A 20,845-nucleotide genomic window follows, 5' to 3' on the forward strand; every position below is an offset into this window, starting at 1 on the left:
GATTTTAATATTTGAGTTCTTTCTTATATTCTTAGTGCCTGTTGCTTCTTGGAATTGCCAGGCTTGGCCATCCCTGTGCATAGTGGAAATGTAAAAGAGAAAATGTCATGCAAATTTAGTATTGAAGCAATTTCTCCTTGTTTTTCTCTTATTAGCAAGAATACCATAGATCCTATTTTTTTTTCTCATGGGCAGATGACTAAATGGAAGAATATACATTTATTACCCTCTCACTAAATTGATTCTTGTAACAATCCTCTGAAAGACCTATCACTATTCTCATTGTTTGGTCCATATTTTAAGCCCAATTCCCCATGAATTAGTTGTTAGCATTTTTCTTTTTGTCAAACTCAAGAAAGCAAACCCATGAATAAGAAAAGTACAAAATGCAGTGGATTCCATTGAAAATGAGTTAGAAAAGAAGATGCCTATTTTACTCTTGGGTAAAATCTTTAATGTTCTAAAATCTTTGACATCCATGATAATGCACAGCACTTAAAATTAAAACTCAAAAGAAACTCATTTTTTCCATAAATTATATGAAAATATTAATTTCAAAGACTGGTTTTAAAACATAATGAGCAACACAAATGGCTCTGATCTTTAGAAGTTGATAAATATAAACAAATTTCCAAGGAATCAAACATTGAGTAATTGGTTACTCAGTAAATTCATTGTATGAGACAGTCTTTGAAGAAATAGTCACTGTGGTATTGGTTTTCTTGTGGAGGTTGACTTTGGATAATTGCTTCTGAGGCACTGATGGTGTGACCCATGGGTCAGGTTTCCTCTGCAGGAGACCAGTACTCTCCTATTCCTCTGGTCTGCCCGGAGCCACGGTACTCCATTCTCTTACACGCCTTTTCCCTGCTCATGCTTGAATTTGTATTTCTTGTCTTTATGCTATTTGAGATAGTATTGACAAGTCTGGATCTTAAAAAATAGCATGGCCATAATGCATCATTTTGATTCCAGAGCCCTAGCAAAAGGCAGTTAGAGATCCTTCTCTAGTTAAGCCCATTTCATAGTAACACCCAGTCAGTCCAGTGCTTAGCAACCTTCTCTCTGATATAAAAGATACATTGCTCTTTTGTTAGATGTTCCTAAAGAACTCTCCGCTTTTTAAATAAAACATACTTTATTGTTGTACAATCTTCAATTCCTAGCCAATTAAAACCAGGTTTTTTTGGTTTGTTTTCTTAGATTGTTACCAAACCACAGGTCTCCTTTACTTTTGATGTTTTACAATAAAATCTATTTCATTTTTACTTCCTTCCTTCTTTTTTTTTTTTTTTTTTTTTTTTGGTACTGGGGCTTGAACACAGTGTGCTTGACCACACATCCTAAACCCTTTTTATTTTTTATTTTGAGATAAGTTCTCACTAAGTTGCTGAGGCTGGCTTTGAATTTGTGATCCTCCTGTCTCAGCATCCCCAGTTGCTGGGATTACAGGTATAGGCCACTGTGCCCAGCCTACTTCATTCTGTCTTAAATCACTTATCTGATTAAGATTGTGTCAGTGCTACTGTCATGTATAACTAAAAAGAAACAATTTTTTTTAAAAAAGATTGTGTCAGTGTACTTAAGCTTATCTGTGATTCACTGGAATACAATATTGACAATTTATAATGTATAAAATATTTTATTCATGTACCCAATAATAGAACATTAGAATTCGAAAAAATCTTTTGAGACTGTTTTGCTCAAATTCTTTTTATTTATTTTATTTTTTTTTAGAGAGAGAGAGAGAGAGAGAGAATTTTTTAATATTTATTTTTTAGTTTTTGGTGGACACAACATCTTTGTTTGTATGTGGTGCTGAGGATCGAACCTGGGCCGCACACATGCCAGGCGAGCGCGCTACCGCTTGAGCCACATCCCCAGGCCCTCAAATTCTTTTTATATAAATATTACCTATAAATTCCTGACAAGTGGTCAGTATCACTTCACTTCATTTAAATTTAGTATCAAAAAAACCCAAAACAAAACAAAAGTTACTTGTTTTAGGGGAATGGCATGGGTTTGGAAATGAGGTAGCCAGCCTAGGTTGAGTGATTCCATTGAGCCTCTTGGCCTAGTTTCTTTATATTTGTAAATGAAAACAATAAAACATACCCAGAGTATTAACGTGACGATTACACCAGATAAGCATACAAATATCGTGCATGTTAATTAGCGATCAATTCATTTTAGATCCTACCTTTATTTCTTGGCCATTTCTGTTTGTGGGATGTGAAAGATCAGCACATGTAGGAGTTGGTGAGCCGGCTCAGATGAAAGGATTCCCCTTAAAAACTGTGTAAGTGTGGGCGTCAGCAATTTCAGATGTTAAAAAAGCACAGCAAAGGAGATTAAGAACAAATGCAAAACTTGCAGGCCCCCTTGTTATCCCCAGTGATGTTCACACAGGAGACTGTCTTTTAAGGCGCACATTAACTTTGTTGATGGATAATCCGTGATGAAAAGCTGAGAATCGCTGTTGAGAAGCCGACTTGCCCTTGATCACTGTCTAGAAAGGCTTATTGACAGTTTTTTCCCCACTTTGTTGTGATGGGAAGAGAGGTGATACAGGCAGTGCCCGATGAGCATTGCCAAGGAAATAAATTGGGCATCAAAGAGACCTCAGGTACGTGATGCCTCCCTGGGCTTTCTATGTGTGATGTATTAAGCAGGTAAACTGAAAAGTCATTTTCAAATTGTAAAAATGATGATACTGCTTTTTAAGCCCTTTTCTAATGAGCTCTATTAGCTGAGGCATTCCCCGCTGTGTAGTTTCTCCGTGCTATGGTAGGAAGCCAGTTAGTACTACAGTGGAGCTGTTGGGAGGAATCTGCCAATGGCAGAGTACTTATTCTAGATTATGTAGTAGTGTGCAGACTTTGGAATCTGGTTCCTCCAAGTATGGTCTATGGACCAGAAGCATGCCACCATGTGGGAGCTTTGGGAAGACATAAACTCATGCACAATCCCATGCCTCATAAAATGTATTCTTTTTTAGTACCCAGGATTGAGCCCAGGGGTGCTTAACCACTGAGCAACTTCCCCAACATTTTTTTTTTTTTTTTTTTTGGTGCTGGGGATTGAACCCAGGAACACTTGACCACTGAGCCATATCCCCAGCCCTATTTTGTATCTCATTTAGAGACAGGATCTCACTGAGTTGCTTAGCGCCTTGCTTTTGCTAAGGCAGGCTTTGAACTCACAATCCTCCTGCCTCAGCCTCCTGAGCTGCTGTGATTACAGCCATGTGCCACTGCACCCAGCTTCCCCAACCCTTTTTTAAAAACTAATTTTATTTTGAGACAGTGTCTTACTGTGTTGCTTTTGCTTAGGGCCTAGCTAAGCTGCTGAGGCTGGCTTTGAACTTGAGATCTTCCTGTCTCAGCCTCCCTAGCTGTTGGGATTACAGGCTTGCATAAAGATGCATTTTAAACAAGATCCTCAGATGAGTCCTATACATATAAAACATTGAGAGTCTTGCACCTGGCCCCAGCTCTGGAGACTCTGATTCAGTGATTCTGTCATGGTGCTCAGGAATCTATATTTTTATAAGGCATCAATTCTTTTTTTTTTGTGTAAGGAATTAACACCTTCCTTTGAATTTAAGATATAGGGCTTCCTTTCAGTCCTATCAACATGTGCTAACACAATGAAAATGTCTATTCTTAATCCACACAGTGTCCTTTTATAACATGAGCATTTCCTCTGGGAAAATCCAGAAGACTGAAACTTAAGGTGTTTATATTCAGTGGTCAGCCCCTCTCTTCTGAGGCTGGACTACCTCAACAGCACCACTGTATGTTTTATATGTGCACTTTAATATCAAACCTTGAAAAACAGTGGAATTTATATACTTGTTTATGTATATGTGTACAAAAAATACATCCCCTTATGTTTTACTTTGTGAATTCTCAAGGTACTAGACAAGAATACACTAGAGAAATAAGAACATGTTTTTTTTTGTTGTTTGTTTGTTTGTTTTTGCAGGGAATAGATTTCTGTTAAATGAATGGACACATTTCTCTGTGTTTTGGGAGCTCTTCCAGTATCTTTGAGTGCCAATAGAAGCAATGCTTGTCTCTGCAAAGTAAATCAAATGTGCTTTATCAAATTAGTCCAAGGAGATTAACCAGCAGTAGAATGAGTGGGAGGTGACCTTCGGCTGAGTTGTAGTTTGCAAGTTAACACTTTCTTTCTGTTATTTTTTACAGGGGTAAATGGCCAATTGATTTTGGAATATTTATGACAATCTTCATTCCCAACTATGCAGAGCCCTATCAAGTCTGAAAGGGGAAAGAAGTAAGATTGGAGTTAAAGGGGAAGGAGAAGAAATGCATCACCCCAGAGAGAAACCTGAAGGAATTACACTGATAAAATTACAGAAAGGTATGTTTGCTTGTTGAGAAAAAAATGTTTTATTTTCTCCTTGGAAGGGACAAATGTGTGAGAAGGGATATACTCCAATCCATATGAAGTAAGTGCTTACAGACGCAATTTAGAAGTACAGAATGTTAAAAGTGGCAGGGTGCTTAGACATGGTATGGTTTATCTATGCTTAGTAGACAAGGTAACCGAGGTCCTCAGAGAAGTGATCTCAAGAGAGAGACAAAAATTGAATCGTCATTTCCTGGATTTCTTTTAGAAACCTGGAAATCATCCTTGTTTCCTTTTTCTCCATCAGCAGTATTTTAGTTCATTGGTAAGCTCTGCAATTTGTATTTCCCAACCTACTTGTGGCTCCCACATTCTATCCTAAAGCCTCTCAAGTTCAGAATGCCACCCTACACTCCTCTTTCTCTGTACTCCAGCCATACCAGCCTCTTTTCAATTCCTTAAACCTGCCTGCCTCTGTCTCACCACAGGTCCTTTGCATATGCTGTTTCCTCCACTTCCTTGTTCACTGGCCATACATTCTCTGCTGATTCTCGCACCCAGTGCATCTTAAACGTCTCTTCTCCATAGAGGCTAGCCCTAAAACATTTTATATTTACTTTCCTTATTGGTCCTATCAACATATACTTAATGTTTTTAACTTATTATAACATCCAAGTGTTTCAGTCTGCTCTGCTACAATAGTTTGCTAAATAGCAAAATAATTATTATGACCATATAATTTGTTGTGCAAACCCAGATATGTCAGAGGTAGAAAATAGTACTATTAATAATTATGCCATGACTATAGACTTAAGCTAAAACAAGCTGGTTCTGTAGCTAGGTAGCTGTAATGATACTTTGGTATGGAAGTAGGTTTTTTTTCGTATTTGATTTGTTTTCTTAGGCAAAGAGAGACAGAATAATCGCAATGGAATTTAAAACTTCATTATAAAGGGAAAAAATTACAAGCTTCTCTGTTGCATAGAAATGCTTCAGTTCTATTTTAGGGCTAAAAGGCTTTAGGGAAAGGGAAAGGCACTAAAAAAAAATGCCTGCATCTGGTTCTCTTACTCCAAACTGCCAGGTTTGGTGGTGCATACCTGTAATCCTAGCAGGCTGAGGAAGGAGTATCAAGAGGTCAAAGATGGTCTCAGCAAAAGTCTCTAAATAAAAATATAAAATAGGGCTGGAGATGTGGCTTAGTGGTCAGGTGTCCCGAGTTTATTCCCTGGTACCCCCCCCCCCGCAAATAAAAAAATACTCCAAAGTACCTTGTTTAGGACACCCAAGTTATCAACAAAGTACAAATTATGATTGCTCTTGTTACACATTTATATAGGGTTTGAGTGATATGCACTATTTTTTTTTATTTTTCTTATAATTCTTGCTATTGTGCTGTCCAGTTTTGTAGGATAAAAGGTTCTTTAGGAAGCAATAAATTGAGCCATAGCAACAATGTGCAAATCATACATAAATACATAATACAGTGCTATAATTTGTATCTGGAATGTCTTGCAAAGGCCCATATGTTAAAGACACGTTCCCTACCCTGGTGCTGTTGAGAAGTAGTGAAAAACTTACGAGGTGAGGCCTAGTGGGTGGCCTGACATTCATGAACTGGAATCACCGTAACTATGAGCCAAATAAACCTTTTCTCTTTATAAGCTGATTATCTTAGGTATTTGTTATATTAACAGAAAGCTTACAAACCCAACATGTAAGATAATTTTACCTATATTTGTTTATCTTTCTGTGAGATTAAGGAATTTTAAAACATTTTTAAGTTCTTAGAATTTGGAGCTCATCTAGTCTAGATTTTTGAGTATTTGGGGGTCACATCTCATAGTAGAAAATGCATTTGTTCATATATATAAACATACATATATATAGTTAGACAGACATGCACATATACAAAATCATATCAATTGGAATTGTTTGACCCCCAAGTTTACCCATTCTATGTATGAGGGCTCTCTAAAGGAGACAAGATGAGCTTTTATTATGTATGTTGAGCTTGATGTTACCAGAGACTATGCTAATGGACATTTCTTGCAGGCAATCAAAGGATTTGAGTTAGGACAATATGCATTACTATCCAATCTAGGAACTGATGAGATCTGAGTGGGGGTGGATCAGAGAAGGGAAAGAGCAGACACATAAGGACTGGTACTAGGGGAATACAACCGTCTAGAGTGGAGGTAGACAGTGAAGCCAGCAAAGAGGCAAGAAGACACAAAGAGGTGGCAGGAAGCCAGGGCAATGTGGCCCATGAGGAAAATATTCTGGAGAGGAGAAATGGGCCATATCCAGTGTCTCTTCATCTAGTACCTATGAGTATAGCAGCTTCAGAAAAGCAGGGTCTTTTTTTTTGTTGTTATTCACTATTTAATCACTGAAATCAAGAGTATAGCATATAGTACAGACTTCTCTTGTCTCTGCCTTCCTGTCTCTGTCTCTTTCTCATAATGCATGTTTTAATCTTTCTTTTTTTTTTAATGGAAGAAAAAAAATTGAGTGCCACTTTGAATTTGACACCAGGCTAGATACTTAGGAAGCAGGAATGAATAAGAAATGTCGCTGCCTTTAAGGTCTTCTCGATCAAGTGGAAAATGAAAATGTCAAGGAGGGTGTGCAAGTTATTAAGCTACAGCCCTGCAGCTCCAAATGCTTTCTCCTGCTCTCGGCTTTATGATGCCTAGGTTGGAAGTTTGAAAACCACGTTTCTGCCTTTCCTGTAAGGTCATGGCTTTTGGGGTGCCTTAGAAGATGTCCAAGAGGGAAAGAAAAAGAAGGGCTCTTTTAATTTCTTGTCTGCTTCTTGCTCACTTCCAACAGCATCTGTGTCTGTTCCCTACCCCCTGCAGCACACTCCTGTCAACCTTGCTTCTCCTCCCTGCCTCACTCTAGCCTTGCTCCTCCACTCCAGTAGTGGGTAAGTTTATTTTCCCAGCAGCATGTCAAATCCAAATCATGTTTCTTACAAATTTGCAGATTCAGCTTTCTCCTGCATCTCTCTGCATGAACTAGAGTCCCATCCTCAGGGTCTGGGCTGCAACCTGATGGGACTCATCTTTTCAGCTCAGAGAAGTCAATACAAGCTGAGTGGTGCCTTTTGCTCAGCAGTCTGGGTTGGAGAGTTGGAGCTCCAGAGACCTCTGCTATAAAATTCTAAGAAATTAAATGTCCAAACTCTTTCTTGTTTGCCCAGGTCTCTGGGTGATAGTTGGTTCCTGCAGTTGTGACTGCCAAAATATTTCATTGCTTCTTTTTTTTTCCTGTCTCAGTTATTTAGTAGCAGGTACATCCTTACTTATATCTGCATGTTAAAATAATTGGATTGTGGTCTCTGCCTTGATTGGACCCTGATTACAGAAACTGGTATCCGAAGTGGTCCCAGGAAATAGACAATCACAGATACATTGGAGAGCCCGGGAGTAAAACAGGTCCAAAGCCAAATGTAAAATTTATACAAAGGGAAAGGGCAGTGAGTTTTTTCATTTCTGTATGAGTCTCTTTAATTTATGTGTCTGAAAAAGCAGTGCTAATGGTCATTGCTGTAGAGCTATACAGAAGAACAAATTAATCCTACAACAATCACAGTGGCACGATTGCATTATTAGCAATAAGTAATACATATCAGATGATTTTTTGACTAATGAATACATGGTAAATTTTCCACTGCCTAAGTAGAATCTAATTATTGGGTTTAATTAGAATGTAACAATTGTTCCATTTATGTGATATTATTTATAATGCTGTCTATTTCAGCCTCATTATTTGCAGAATCATTATTTTAGAATAGGAATTGTATAATTATTTACACAATTGCACTGTGTGTGTGACATGAAAAGGTCTGACATACGTAGTGATTAGTGATCTCCCTAAGAAGGAGGAATTATAATTTGTCCCTCTATCTAAATCCTTGAAAATCTCTCCTCACTTACCAGCTATCCCACCAAGAATTTCTATATCTTCACTATACATAAAGGGATTATTCTGTGGATCTTACCTATAGGTTTTCAAATGCTCATTCAATTTTTGCAGCATCTGCATATGGCACATGTTTTTGGCTTCTGCTATAGTAAACATGATTGGTATCTGGGTAGTCACCTTGGTACTTTGTCTACACAAAGAAAATAGTAATATTCCATAGTGTATTTCCTAGGAAGTACTGAAGAATCAATTTCATATGCAAAGAAATTCTGTTTTCTCTTTCTTCTACTGTGTGTGTGTGTGTGTCTGTGTGTGTATGTGTGTGAGTGTATGAGTTCACGCACACTAAAGATCAAATTCAGGGACCTGAACATGCATTTTTTAGTTGTGGATGGACACAATACCTTTATTTTATTTATTTATTTTTATGCAGTGCTGATGATCGAATCCACTGCTTCACACATGCCAGGCACGTACTCTACCACTGAGCTACACCCCAGCCCCTGTTGCTTCTACTCTTGACTAGTTGCATGACCTTGGACATAAAAATTAACCTCCAGTTTTCAGTGTGGTAATTTCTTCGAATGAGAAATGAACATTACCTCTTGGTTCCCTTGAAGGATGTATTCAGAGCATTAGAATACTATGCATAAAACCTCACCCAGAATACTTGATTATTATGGGATGGTATCTTCACTCATATGACAGAAAAACACAGCATTTTATGTATTCACACATTTCTTCCTGCCTTCATTATGATCTGTGACACTCGGGAAACTTAAATCAAGATAAATATTAGAGCAGAAACATGAGAAATTGAGACTGAAAAGACAATAGAGAAGATCAGTGAACCCAAAGTGGGTTTCTAGAAAAAAATAGATTAAATTGGCAAATTTTAGTTAGGCTAACCAAGATGAAAAGACAGGGGAGTCCAATAAGTGAAATTAAAATTAAATAATGAATCTCCACTAGGAAAACAGTAGGGAAAATGATTCTTGATGTCCACACAGACAGAATAGAACAATGACAGTAGATTCATTTCCTAGGGCTGTTGTCACAAAGTGCCACAATTGAGATGGCACAAATAAACAGAAATTGTTGTTGTCAAACAACATGTTGGACATCGTTGTCCAACCATCTTGTCCCATGCTTCTGGAGGCTAGAAGTTAGAATTAAAGGTGTTGCCAGGGCCATATTTCCTTTACAGTCTCTAGGAGAGGATCCTTCCTTACCTCTCCTGGAGTGGGATGCCGCATTTCATGGATACATCTGCCTGATTTCTCACTTCATTATCTCATGGTAACCCCCTTGTGTCTCTTCTCCTTTTCTCATAAGTCTATCAGTCCTATTGGATTAATGGCCCACTATAATCCAGTATGACTTCACTGGATTAGAAGTGAAGTCTAATTTGCTGTTTCTGCCAAACCCTAAGGGGATTAGAACTTGAAACTATCTTTTTTTTTTCTTTTTATGGAGCACAATTTAATCCATAAGAGGTAGTTTCCCTAGGAGGGACAATCTTTGGTAGTCTGAGCTAGATTTTTCAAAGAGTAAAAGCTTTTCTGGATCTACTACAACAGAATATATAATCAAATACCAAGAGGCTATTGTAATCTTCAGATCACTTAGTTTGTATAAGAAAAATATCCAATAGTCTTTGAAGAAAGAGAATATAATCATCAGCCAAAATCAAAAAAGTTTACATCTGGCATCTAACCAGAGTTATCCAGACAGACAAAAAAAGAAGAAAGTACTGCCTATATGTGGGAAATAATAGAAATAGATCCCTAATAAACATCATGTAATTAATAGGCAAGGTCCTTAGAGAATTTATTATAAACATTACAAATATGTACACAGATAAAAGGAAATCATATATTAAACAAAATGAAGAATTTTTTAAAAGAATGAAAATGAAAATTCTATTATGAAAAAATATCTGCAATGAAGAGAACACTGAAAGAAATAATAGTAGATTAGATGCTGCAGATGAAAGATTGAGAGCAAAAACATAGCAATACTGACTATGTATATGAGGTGCAGAGTGTTTGAAATGCAGTAGCAGTGAGCTGTGGGCCAATATCCAGTGACCCAACATACACAAAATTGAAGTCCCGGAATAAACATTAAAGAAAAAAAAAAGTGGGTTTCCAGAAATAATGGCTAACATTTTTTTTTCCAAAGTTGATGAAAACTATAATAAACTCACTGGTCCAAAGAGCTCATTGGACCTTAAGTAAAACACAAAGAACAGTTCAAAACAATTCAAGTACTATAAACCACTGGTAAACAGCAAATCCTAAAGAGAAGACCAAGAATACATTATGTACAGAGGAGTACTTGTAAGACAAGCAAAGTATTCTCATCTGAATCTGTGCAGTCTCAAGTGGATTGATACTTTAAAAATGCTGAATTAAAAAAAAAAACCTGAAAACAACAAAGACAGACAGACAAAGAAGCTATCAACTTAGAGATCATAACCTAAGGCTAGGAGTATAGCTCAGTGGTACAGCACTTGCTTGCCATGCATGCATCCCTAGGTTTAATTCCCTTCACACACACACACACAAAATTAAAAATCAATCATGGAGATAAAATATAATCATAATTATAAAAATTCCAAAGAAAATGGAAATTGAAAGGAAAGTTAGAAAAAGAATACATATAGGAATATGGTAGAGTTAAAACAAAGTGTATTAACAATTAAATTATACACTTTAATTTAATGTGACCATTCTAATTAAGCTGCAGAAATCGTCAGAGTGGATTAAAAACTAAAATAATCAATATATTTAGTAAGAAAAATAAACTAACTGATTAAAACAATAAAAAAATATAGAACATGCCAACACTTATCAAAGGGAGTCTGAAATGGCTACATTAATATCAGATGAAGATGTCAGCATTCAACAGATTTGGTGAAATAATGAACAACACTGGAAGAAGTTGCAGCCAAACAAAATGACCCTGCACCCAAGCTTCAGAACACAAAGCAGAAACTAAAGCAAGCTAAAAAGACAGACAGACAAATCCATCATTACAGGAATTTTCAAGTGTCATTCCAGAGATGTATAGAACAAGTTAGCTTTTTAAATAGTTTTCACTTCATTTTGGATAGTTGAAATGATTGTCTTCAATCTCATATTCTTATTATGTAGGAGGAATGTTGAAGACTGGAACAGCACCATCAGCCAAATGCATCCATTAGTATTTACAGAATTCTCCACTACAGGAGAATGTGTGTTTAAAAATCAGCTTTGCTGAGGTCTGCTTTGTCTGACTTTGACACAGCCACCCCCAGCATTCATTTTAAGGGGCCTTTCTTTCTTTCTTTCCTTCCTTCCTTCTTTCTTTTCATTTTTATCGACATTCAGTTCTTCATATTTAAAGTGCAATTAGTTAAGATAGCACATATGACATTCTCACTTTTTTTTTTCTAGTCTTACAAACGCCATCTCTTTTGGGTTATGTGTATTTCATTTCTACTTATGATTGGCTTTTGTCTAACAGTATATTTGTTTTCTTTGTTCTGTCTGTAATTAGTTTACATATTTCTCTTCTTCCTTTTTTGATTAATTAGTTTTCAGTATTCTACATAATCCTTTTACTAATTGTTTCACTTTTTTCATATGAATATTATGTGGTCTCAATAGTAATTACAATATAAGATAAAACATAGATATAGGGAAGAAAAAAGGAAGCATCAGAAATGATGTAATATTTTACTGTTCGTTTACATTTAATACAAGATTGAGTCTCATTAAATGGTGGATTTTAATTCTTTATATTCCCCATCTTGTATGCTATTTTTATCATATATATTACATTTACATACCTGATGTCTCACATATATATACTTTTTGCTTTTATTATCATTTGAATTTCTAAGAAAGAATGCTAAATCATCCTATATTTATACTTATTTAGCATTTCTTTTTTTTAAGAGAGAGAGAGGGATTTTTTAAAATATTTGTTTCTTAGTTTTCGGACACAACATCTTTATTTTATTTTTATGTGGTGCTGAGGATCCAACCCAGCGCCCCACACATGCCAGGCGAGTGTGTTACCGCTTGAGCCACATCCCCAGCCCTTATTTAGCATTTCTGATGCTTTCCTTTTTCTTTTCTTAACCTATATCTACGTTTCACTTTCTGTCATTCCTCTTTACCCTGAAGAATTTTCTTTAGTGTCTATTGCACACAAGTGTGCTGGTGATGGGTTCTTTTAACTTGAATTTGTCTTAAAGTTTTGTTTTGTTCCTTTTTTTTTTTTTTTGGTACCGGGGTTGAACTCAAGGACACTCGACTACTGAGCCACCTCCCCAGCCCTATTTTGTATCTTATTTAGAGACAGGGTCTCACTGAGTTGCTTACCACCTCAGGTCTCACTGAGGCTGGCTTTGAATTCGAGATCCTCTTGCTTCAGCCTCCCCAGTCTCTGGGATTACAGGTGGGCACCATGTGCTGGGCTTTTGTTCCTATTTTTCAATTATTTTTTTTTTCTACACAGAAAGCCCTGGGTTGATGGTTTTACATTAAAAACATTCTGTTTCATTGTCTTATTTCTTTCACTATTTATAAGAAGCTACTTAACTCTCATATTGGTTTACTTGTATGTAATAAGTATTTTTTTTTCTCTTGTGGCAACTCACAAAAATTTTTTGTTCCATGTTTTTGTTTTGTTTTTGTACATATACACATAGACTAGCGATTGAACCCAGGGGTGCTCAACCAATGAGCCCCATCCCCAGCCCTTTTTGTTTTTTATTTTGTGACAGGATTTCACTAAGTTGCTCAGGGGCTTGCTAACTTGCTGAGGCTGGCTTTGAAGTTGTGATTATTCTTCTTCAGCCTGAGTCACTGGGTGATTTAGGTTTTTATCAGTTTGATGGTTATATACTAAGGAGTACTTCTCATTATATTTATTTTATTTGAACTTTACTAAGCTTCTTAGATTTCCAACTTGACATATTCAAATAAATATGAAAAATTTTTTGTCATTGTTTCTGAAAATCCATTTTCCCCATTTATTTGTCGCTTTAGATATCTCCCATATTTTAGGACTCTTCATAATGTCCTCAAAGCCCTGGATTCACTGTCCCCCCCCCGCCCCCCATTCTTTTCTCTCAGTTACTCACTAGTCTCTCTTTTTTTGACATTCACTATGTTACTTTCTTAATCTCCACTCTGCCTCTAAATCCATTTTTAATCATTGTAGATAATGTATTTTTTCATCTTAGACTTTCCATTTCCCTCTTTTTATATTTCCATTTCTTTGATGAAGTGGGATTCCTTATATGATTCTTTTAATGCCCTAAGCACATTTGTAAGAAGTGTCTTTAAGTTCTTAAGTGATCATTCTAAAATCTGGATAATACCAAGGTCCATTTTGAATGACTTTTGTTCTCAGTGGGTTTCATTTTCTGCTTCTTTACCTGCCTAGTAATTTTGATTGTGTACTGGATGTTTGGTGTGTTGGAGAGACTCTGAATTATATTGTTCTGCTCTGTGTGATGGTGGTGGTAACAGGAATGTTGTGTGGGTGTATGTGCATATTTATTTTCAGGAATTTAAGTTACCAATCACCTAATTAACCTTTATTTTGTATTTTATTATAAGAAATTCTAAGAGGTGTTTACCAAAACAGTACAAGTTAGCAGAACACAAACTATACTTGCTTCCTGTGGTGGTTGATAGCAGCTGAAATCTGTTTATTCAGTTTTTCATCTGGTATTTCCCATGGAGCACTTGGGAGTATCCCCCACCTTTGAACAGTTCAAGGTTCTACCTAGAATTTGACATTATAGTTGGAACATGGGCTTTGCACCACTGTGATTCTGTCCTTTAAGGATTTCTTCTTATCAGTTTTTAGTTAGGCAGCCACATTTCATCCTCTGATAATCAAATTAAATTAAGACTGTATTTTTCTAGCATATTATCATTTTTTCATTATATGATTATAGCTCATTATTTTATAGGAGTAGGCATGTAAAAACTGTGGGTGTTTTGACGAGCTTGTTTCATTTAACTCGCTACACATAATCATGCTATTTGAAATGGTGTATTAGACCGTTTATTTTTGCGTGGGATTAAAGTGCTCTTCACTAAGCACTAAGAGGATGCTATAGGAGAATGACCCCATAGAGATGGAGCTCTTCCAGTGGACTTCACTCTTTGGAAGTATTAAATGCTTTCTAGTTTATGTCTACTGTTGTTCACTCTTCGAGTTACATTTGATATTTTGCCCAGAGTTTATCATTGTTATCTGAAGAATACTCTAACATAAGATACACTGGCACTCATGCAACCAGAAGATGAGGTTAAGTTTTGCCTCCAAATCTGCAATCCTAGCAAGGAGTTTCATAATTAGTAGATTACCAGCAAATGTATTTTGAGCAAATAGATATGTATTAGTTTAAAATGACCCCACCCAGGACAAAAGCCGAGTGTGGAAGACATAGTGGGATTCCCTTTCTTGACAAGCACTGCTTGTGATTCTTAACAGGCCTCATGACAGGATTATAGGTCACAGATACTCTTTATGGTTTTGAATTTCAAGTAGTTCCACCTTGGAGAATTTGTCCTATTCACACTTTTCAGTTATTTGATGAAGTTGTAGATCATCCCTGTCTTCCCCTCTGCTGTCTGTGAAAAGCGAGTCCAGATTTCCAGTAACCCTGAAACAGACAGAAGCTGCTCTCTTATTAGAAGGATCCCAAGTACCTTTAGTTGGCCAGTAGGGCTCTGGACTGTCTTTGCTTTATTTTTCTTGCTTTTTTTCAGTATCAGGAAAATGTTTAACAATTAACTTGTCTGTCCCTGCTTTGGTTAACTGGAAAGGTTTCATGCTATTTTACTTTCTTTAAATGAATTGACACTTTCATGTGAGCTATGATTTTGAATTTTATCCAAACCTACCCTGCTTAGACATATAATTTATATTTCCATTGCCACAGCCTAATGTCCTTGCTACCTGTCATCCTTTATCATATTTACATTCACTCAGGGCTTGTGAACAACACAAATTTCTGCCATTGGTCTCTATAATTACTTGTTTTCCTGTTTTCAGCCAGTTTTGCCTACAATAGCTTCAAAATTTCCAGAGACCAGAGAACATGTTTATCAGCTTGCTTTGTGGATCAATATACAGTTCAATCAAGACACAAATTTTTAAAAAAATTGTGATAAGAAATTCTGAGATGTAAAAACACAGACTTAAAACTAATCATTTCTTATCATCTCTCTCCTCCTGAAACCACATGTACCCTGCCAAATGATTGAAATTCCTAAATCAAGTCTTGTATTATAAACTCACTCAAAAACTACCCATAAGGGCTTCTTCTCTGATAAACAGTATTCTAAGTATGGGAGGATCAGTGATGAAAGGTATTTACTCTACTCACATGACTACTCAGTGATAAAAGGCATAGCCTTTCATCTTGAGACCTTCAGGATCAAAGGAAGGCAAGACACCTGGGATAGCAAAGCATGAAGTCAACAGGGGATTTAATATGCTCAACGTAAGGGCCCTCAATTGCTCTCCCTAAGAAGACTCAACATGGTTGAGTTGCAGCTTAAACACAGCTCAGAATCTTGAGTCCAAAGCAATTTGATTCTTGGTCAGTCGATCTGATGAACATAAACTTCTACCATGTTTCTTTTTAGCATCTTCAATTACTGTCTAAAGTATGACTGAGTGATTTGTCGTGGGGCAGTGGATGGGAGATGTCAATGTGGTGTTTGGAAGGATTTTATTGTTCTTAGTTCAGTATCTATAGAAGGAAGAGTGATTGTAAGACTAGGCACAAATGAAAACGTAGTGCAGGGCTATTACTTCTGCCCATTTAAACATCTGTTTACTAATTTCCTGTTGACATTCATCAAGTTTTCCTTTTATTGTTAAGAAGCAGCTTTTTTATAGTTTTAAGTCAAATGCTTCAAGTGAGGGGTGAGATTTTTCCACCCTTCAGTGCCTGAGTAGAACATGATATAGGTCTCTTATCTTTGGTACAAGAATGGGCACATGACACAAAGCAAGTGCTGTGGAAATTATATAGTCAAGAAATTATATAGTCAAGAAATTATATGAATGACTTAATATATTTTCCCTTTCTTTCTTTCTTTCTTTCTTTCTTTCTTTCTTTCTTTCTTTCTTTCTTTTTGTACCAGGGATTGAATCCAGGGGTGCTTAACCACTGAGCCATATTACCAGATTCCTGTGCCCTGCCCCGATGTCTACTGCACACATACCAAATGCTCATTCCCAGGTTTTACATTAGATGCCCAAGATACAAGTAATATGTAAAGGGTCTTAAACTGCTGGGAGCTATCTGTGAACTGTGCATGAACCAAATACACATGGAAGCCATTGGGTAGGAAAGTCTGGTATCTGGGAACTCCCAGCAGCACTCCTGCTGGTTTGAGACCCCCTACTACATGTGACTTCCTTCTTAGCTCTGTCAGGTTCAGCACTGCCCTGGAGATGGGGTGACCCAATGGAGCTGTGCAGCCACACAGCCTCTCAGAGATGGGGGTGGCTTGCCAAGATGCCAATCAACCTGTTTGCAGCAAGACTCCTCCCTCTGAAACCTTATCCCTGCCTTTGATGTACTCTCCCTTAAATAAAGAACCAGAGCCATTTTCTAGTTGTTCAGTTCCAGCTCCTTTGTGGACTGGAAGACCTATCAGGTGCTCCATTTCCCCTTTAAATCTAATTTCTGTCTCTGTCTCTTATTTCTTTACTAATTATTTCAGACTTTCTTCTTCTCCAGTGGCTTGCCCCTTCTGAGCAGGAAACTACCCTGGCGGTGTATTGACCAACCCGTGATATTAAATGTGCTTTCCCTTTTTAGGTTACTATAGGTCAAACTTAGATCTCTACACATGCTTCCTGGGATGTTGGGCAATCTTCAGAAAAAGAAGATCAGCTCTGCCAATCAAGATGGGATGGGACCTGGGAAAAGGATCCTTAATATACCCTGTCTCAGTTGGGAATGAGTGAAAACACTGAGATTATATTTTTAGAAGAGGGTGTATATTAGGTACCTGAGGCTGGCTTGCTTCTTTCTTTAAGAAATACTAATGCTTATATTGTACTCTTTTTAGCATTTTGTTTAACTCAGCCTCCAATATCCATTTTCATATTAAACCTTCCCTCTAATTTTTCTTCTGCCAGACTCATCCCTCTTCTCCTGAACTGGCTGGCATATGGCTTCCTCCCAATTTTGGCTTAAATCCATTCTCTGCACCTATACTGTGCTCCTCCAGCATTGAAACCCATTCCATTCTATCTCATGCTAATGATGAATCACTTTGCATGATAATTTATAAAGTGCATCTATTTTTTCTTATCAAAACAGTGTGTAAGGTCACCAAAGGGCAAAGGAGCAAGCCTTTACACTCCTCATTTTCTGTCCAAAAGGACCTGGTACATTTCCCACCGTATGATTTCCAATGAGCAAAAGTTTGATGGTTTGTAGTAAGACCAGAGAATATCAATTCTGGCTTTCTTTCAGCTTCTTATGTTTCTAGCAAATCCTGGGATCAGGCTAAATTCCTGGATATATTTTCTGAAAGAGATTTGGAAGGAGGAACTCTGATCTCCCTCCAGAAAGAGCTTCTTGTACTCCACCATTCCAGAAGATAATGACAAGGCCTCAAAGGCTCTATATTCCCATTCAGTAGCACCAGCTGCAGGTTTTCCAAGAATGACACCTGTCAGAAGAGAGGTCTCATATAGGAAGCTTGTGGCACTATTAGTGACTGTACTGAGCAATAGACTTTCCCAGGAATGGCTATTTTGTTTGTTTGCTTCCACTAACTATAAAGTTATTATTTGCCCTCTAGCAACCTCGGAGTTGACTTAGCTGTGACACCTGCTAATAATACCCAGAGACATCTTCCCCCCGGGGAAGCTGAATTTGGCATGAAACTGGATACTCATGGAAAGAGCAGTTGGTAAGAGAAATGCTGCTCCTTGTATTTTCCTGAGCTCTTGTTACAAGAGGCAGGGGTCATGACTTTGTACTTTTTGGGATTCGAAGGCCAATTTCAGAAATCATGCTTTTCCTTTGAGGAAAAGCCTCCACTGTATAACCCTGAGGGTCTCCTTCTATTACCATGCAATTTCCCTTCTCTCTCCCTTTCCCTCCCACCTTTCGTCCCTGTTTGATGTTAATCTTCTTCTCCTGCTCTTCGTCCCTACTCTGTTCTTAGTTACTCTCCTTATATCAAAGAAGACATTTGGCATTTGTTTTTTAGGGATTGGCTGGCTTCACTTAGCATAATCTGCTCTAATGCCATCCATTTCCCTGTAAATTCTATGATTTTATCATTTTTTAATGCGGAGTAATACTCCATTGTGTATAAATGCCACATTTTTTTTATCCATTCGTCTATTGAAGGGCATCTAGGTTGTTCTTTAAAATACAATTGGCAGCTTGAATAATGGAGTCAATCAAATTGACCAGATGTTTTGCACTGGGTTAAATGCATTCTAATTAGCCAATCAGTATCAGCAACTGATTTAATCCTTTGCTAAAGAATTTCCATTGAAGATAGAGGGAGAACAATCACGAAATAGTTTAAACAACTTGATTTTCCCTGACAGAGGAAAATCTGTGAGGGGTAGAACCATGTTAGATATGTTAAAACCACTCCTAGTCCTAATGTAGTGTCCAGTGACTTCAAACATGATCCCAAAATCACTTTTTGAAAATTTTTTTAAGAGAGAGAGAGAGAGAGAGAGAGAGAGAGAGAATTTTTAATAAATATTTTTAGTTTTTGGCGGACACAACATCTTTGTTTTTATGTGGTGCTGAGGGTCGAACCCGGGCGCATGCATGCCAGGCGAGCGCGCTACCGCTTGAGCCTCATCCCCAGCCCTACTTTTTGAAATTTTGATGGAAAAAAGAAAATTTCAAGTGGATGAACATAATATTTAGAAAACTTTGGTAATGACTGCATTTACTTTCTTAACCTTGTGTTATATATGGATGTGAAAAATAGGGAAGCTATATCTTACTTAAACTTGTGTAGAATGTTTTACTTTTTCTACATGTATTCATATGTAATACCTTAGTAAAAATATATTGTAGTAATTGATAACTGTGTTTAAAGCTTTGAACTAAACCTTGTATTTCATCCTCTTGTATTTAACATTCTTGGGCAGTGAAAGGCAGGAATTATCAACCCTTTGTTACAGAAGACAGAGGTGTGGCATTAAAGATGAATGAGCTGCTCATGTCAGCCCTTTTGGTAAAGCTGGAGTTAACTTCAGATCTATCACATCTTAGCAAGTGGCTCTTCCCATTTTTCCATATAACAAATCATCATAAACTGTTGCTCCATTTGGGATTGTAAGTAGATGTAGGATTCTTTAATCCAGAATATCCTTTAATTGCACAAAGTTCATTTATATGGTATGTTCCATAGGTACCTCAAAGATCAGCTTTTATATAAAATTTGAATCGTGCAGGAATTCTTTCAAAACTTCTTACCAGACCTTTGTAACTTTGCAGTCTTGAGCCCCTACAATAAAAATTGAGCTTTTTTCCCTTAGTTTAGGCAGGCATATTAATAAGTAACCAGTTCTATTTTTGATGTACATTTCTTCATAATTTCTAAACAAAACAAAAATCTGCTTCTTACAAAAGTAAGTAGAAAACTAATTCAGAAGACAATAGATAATCTGGGAGAAAATATTTACAAATTAAATCACAAGTAGTGTTAATATGCCTAAACAGAAGTAACTCTCAAAACTGAGAAAAAAATAACAGAAAATATTAAAAATTGAAAAACACATATACTAGCAGAAAATCACTGAAAAATGTATAATTTTTCTTAAACATGAAAATATGCTTAGCTTCATAAGTAAAATACAAATTAAACTGACACTGAGAAGCCTATGGGATTGGCAGCATTTCAGAAGGTACATAATAGGGAAAAGAAATATAATACATTGCTAACACATGAAAGAAAACCAAACTCTGTGTTTCCAAACTTCAACCCAGAAATCTATTTTCCAGGAATTTATCTTGAAGGTCAATCTCCAGAAATACAAACCAAAATATGCATTGATGGTTCAGCTTGTTGAGGTGTTATTTTTAAATTGAAAACTAATGGAGACATTTACAATACTCTCTCGTAGGAGACTCACTGAATAAATCATTGCATATCTCCATGGACTACTGTTCAGCTGTTTAAAAAATGCAAAAGATCTCTATGATTTGATGTGAAATGATTTATAGGATATATTAGAAAGTGAAAATTATATGTTGAAAAAAGTTTATGTAGCAAACTCCCTGATGTGTAAGAAGGACCAAATTAAAAATTACATATGCTTATTTATACAAAAGGAAATGCAGGAAGGATAAATCAGCAACTAGTGAAATTCATTTCTGGTTGTATGAGTATTAGATGAAGAGCATAGGAATGCTAAAGAAATCTCTTATTTCTATCATTATTTATTCATAAGTTAAGGTTTAGTATACACAAAAATAAAATTAAATCAGAATTGGAAAATAATAGCCATGATTCTA

General features: G+C 36.7%; 1 long non-coding RNA gene across 1 annotated transcript in view; it reads left to right on the forward strand.

Moving 5' to 3' along the window:
• The first annotated feature begins 4,217 nt into the window (after positions 1 to 4,217).
• The window catches only part of LOC125611712, an 87,616-nt gene continuing 70,988 nt past the window's right edge, over positions 4,218 to 20,845 (forward strand). The window contains exon 1 of the long non-coding RNA XR_007341896.1: positions 4,218 to 4,386. This is a non-coding gene — a long non-coding RNA (uncharacterized LOC125611712). The remainder of the gene's footprint in view (positions 4,387 to 20,845) is intronic.

This window comes from Marmota marmota, unplaced genomic scaffold (assembly GCF_001458135.2).
Source record: "Marmota marmota marmota unplaced genomic scaffold, marMar, whole genome shotgun sequence".
In the NCBI taxonomy this organism is placed as follows: domain Eukaryota; kingdom Metazoa; phylum Chordata; class Mammalia; order Rodentia; family Sciuridae; genus Marmota; species Marmota marmota.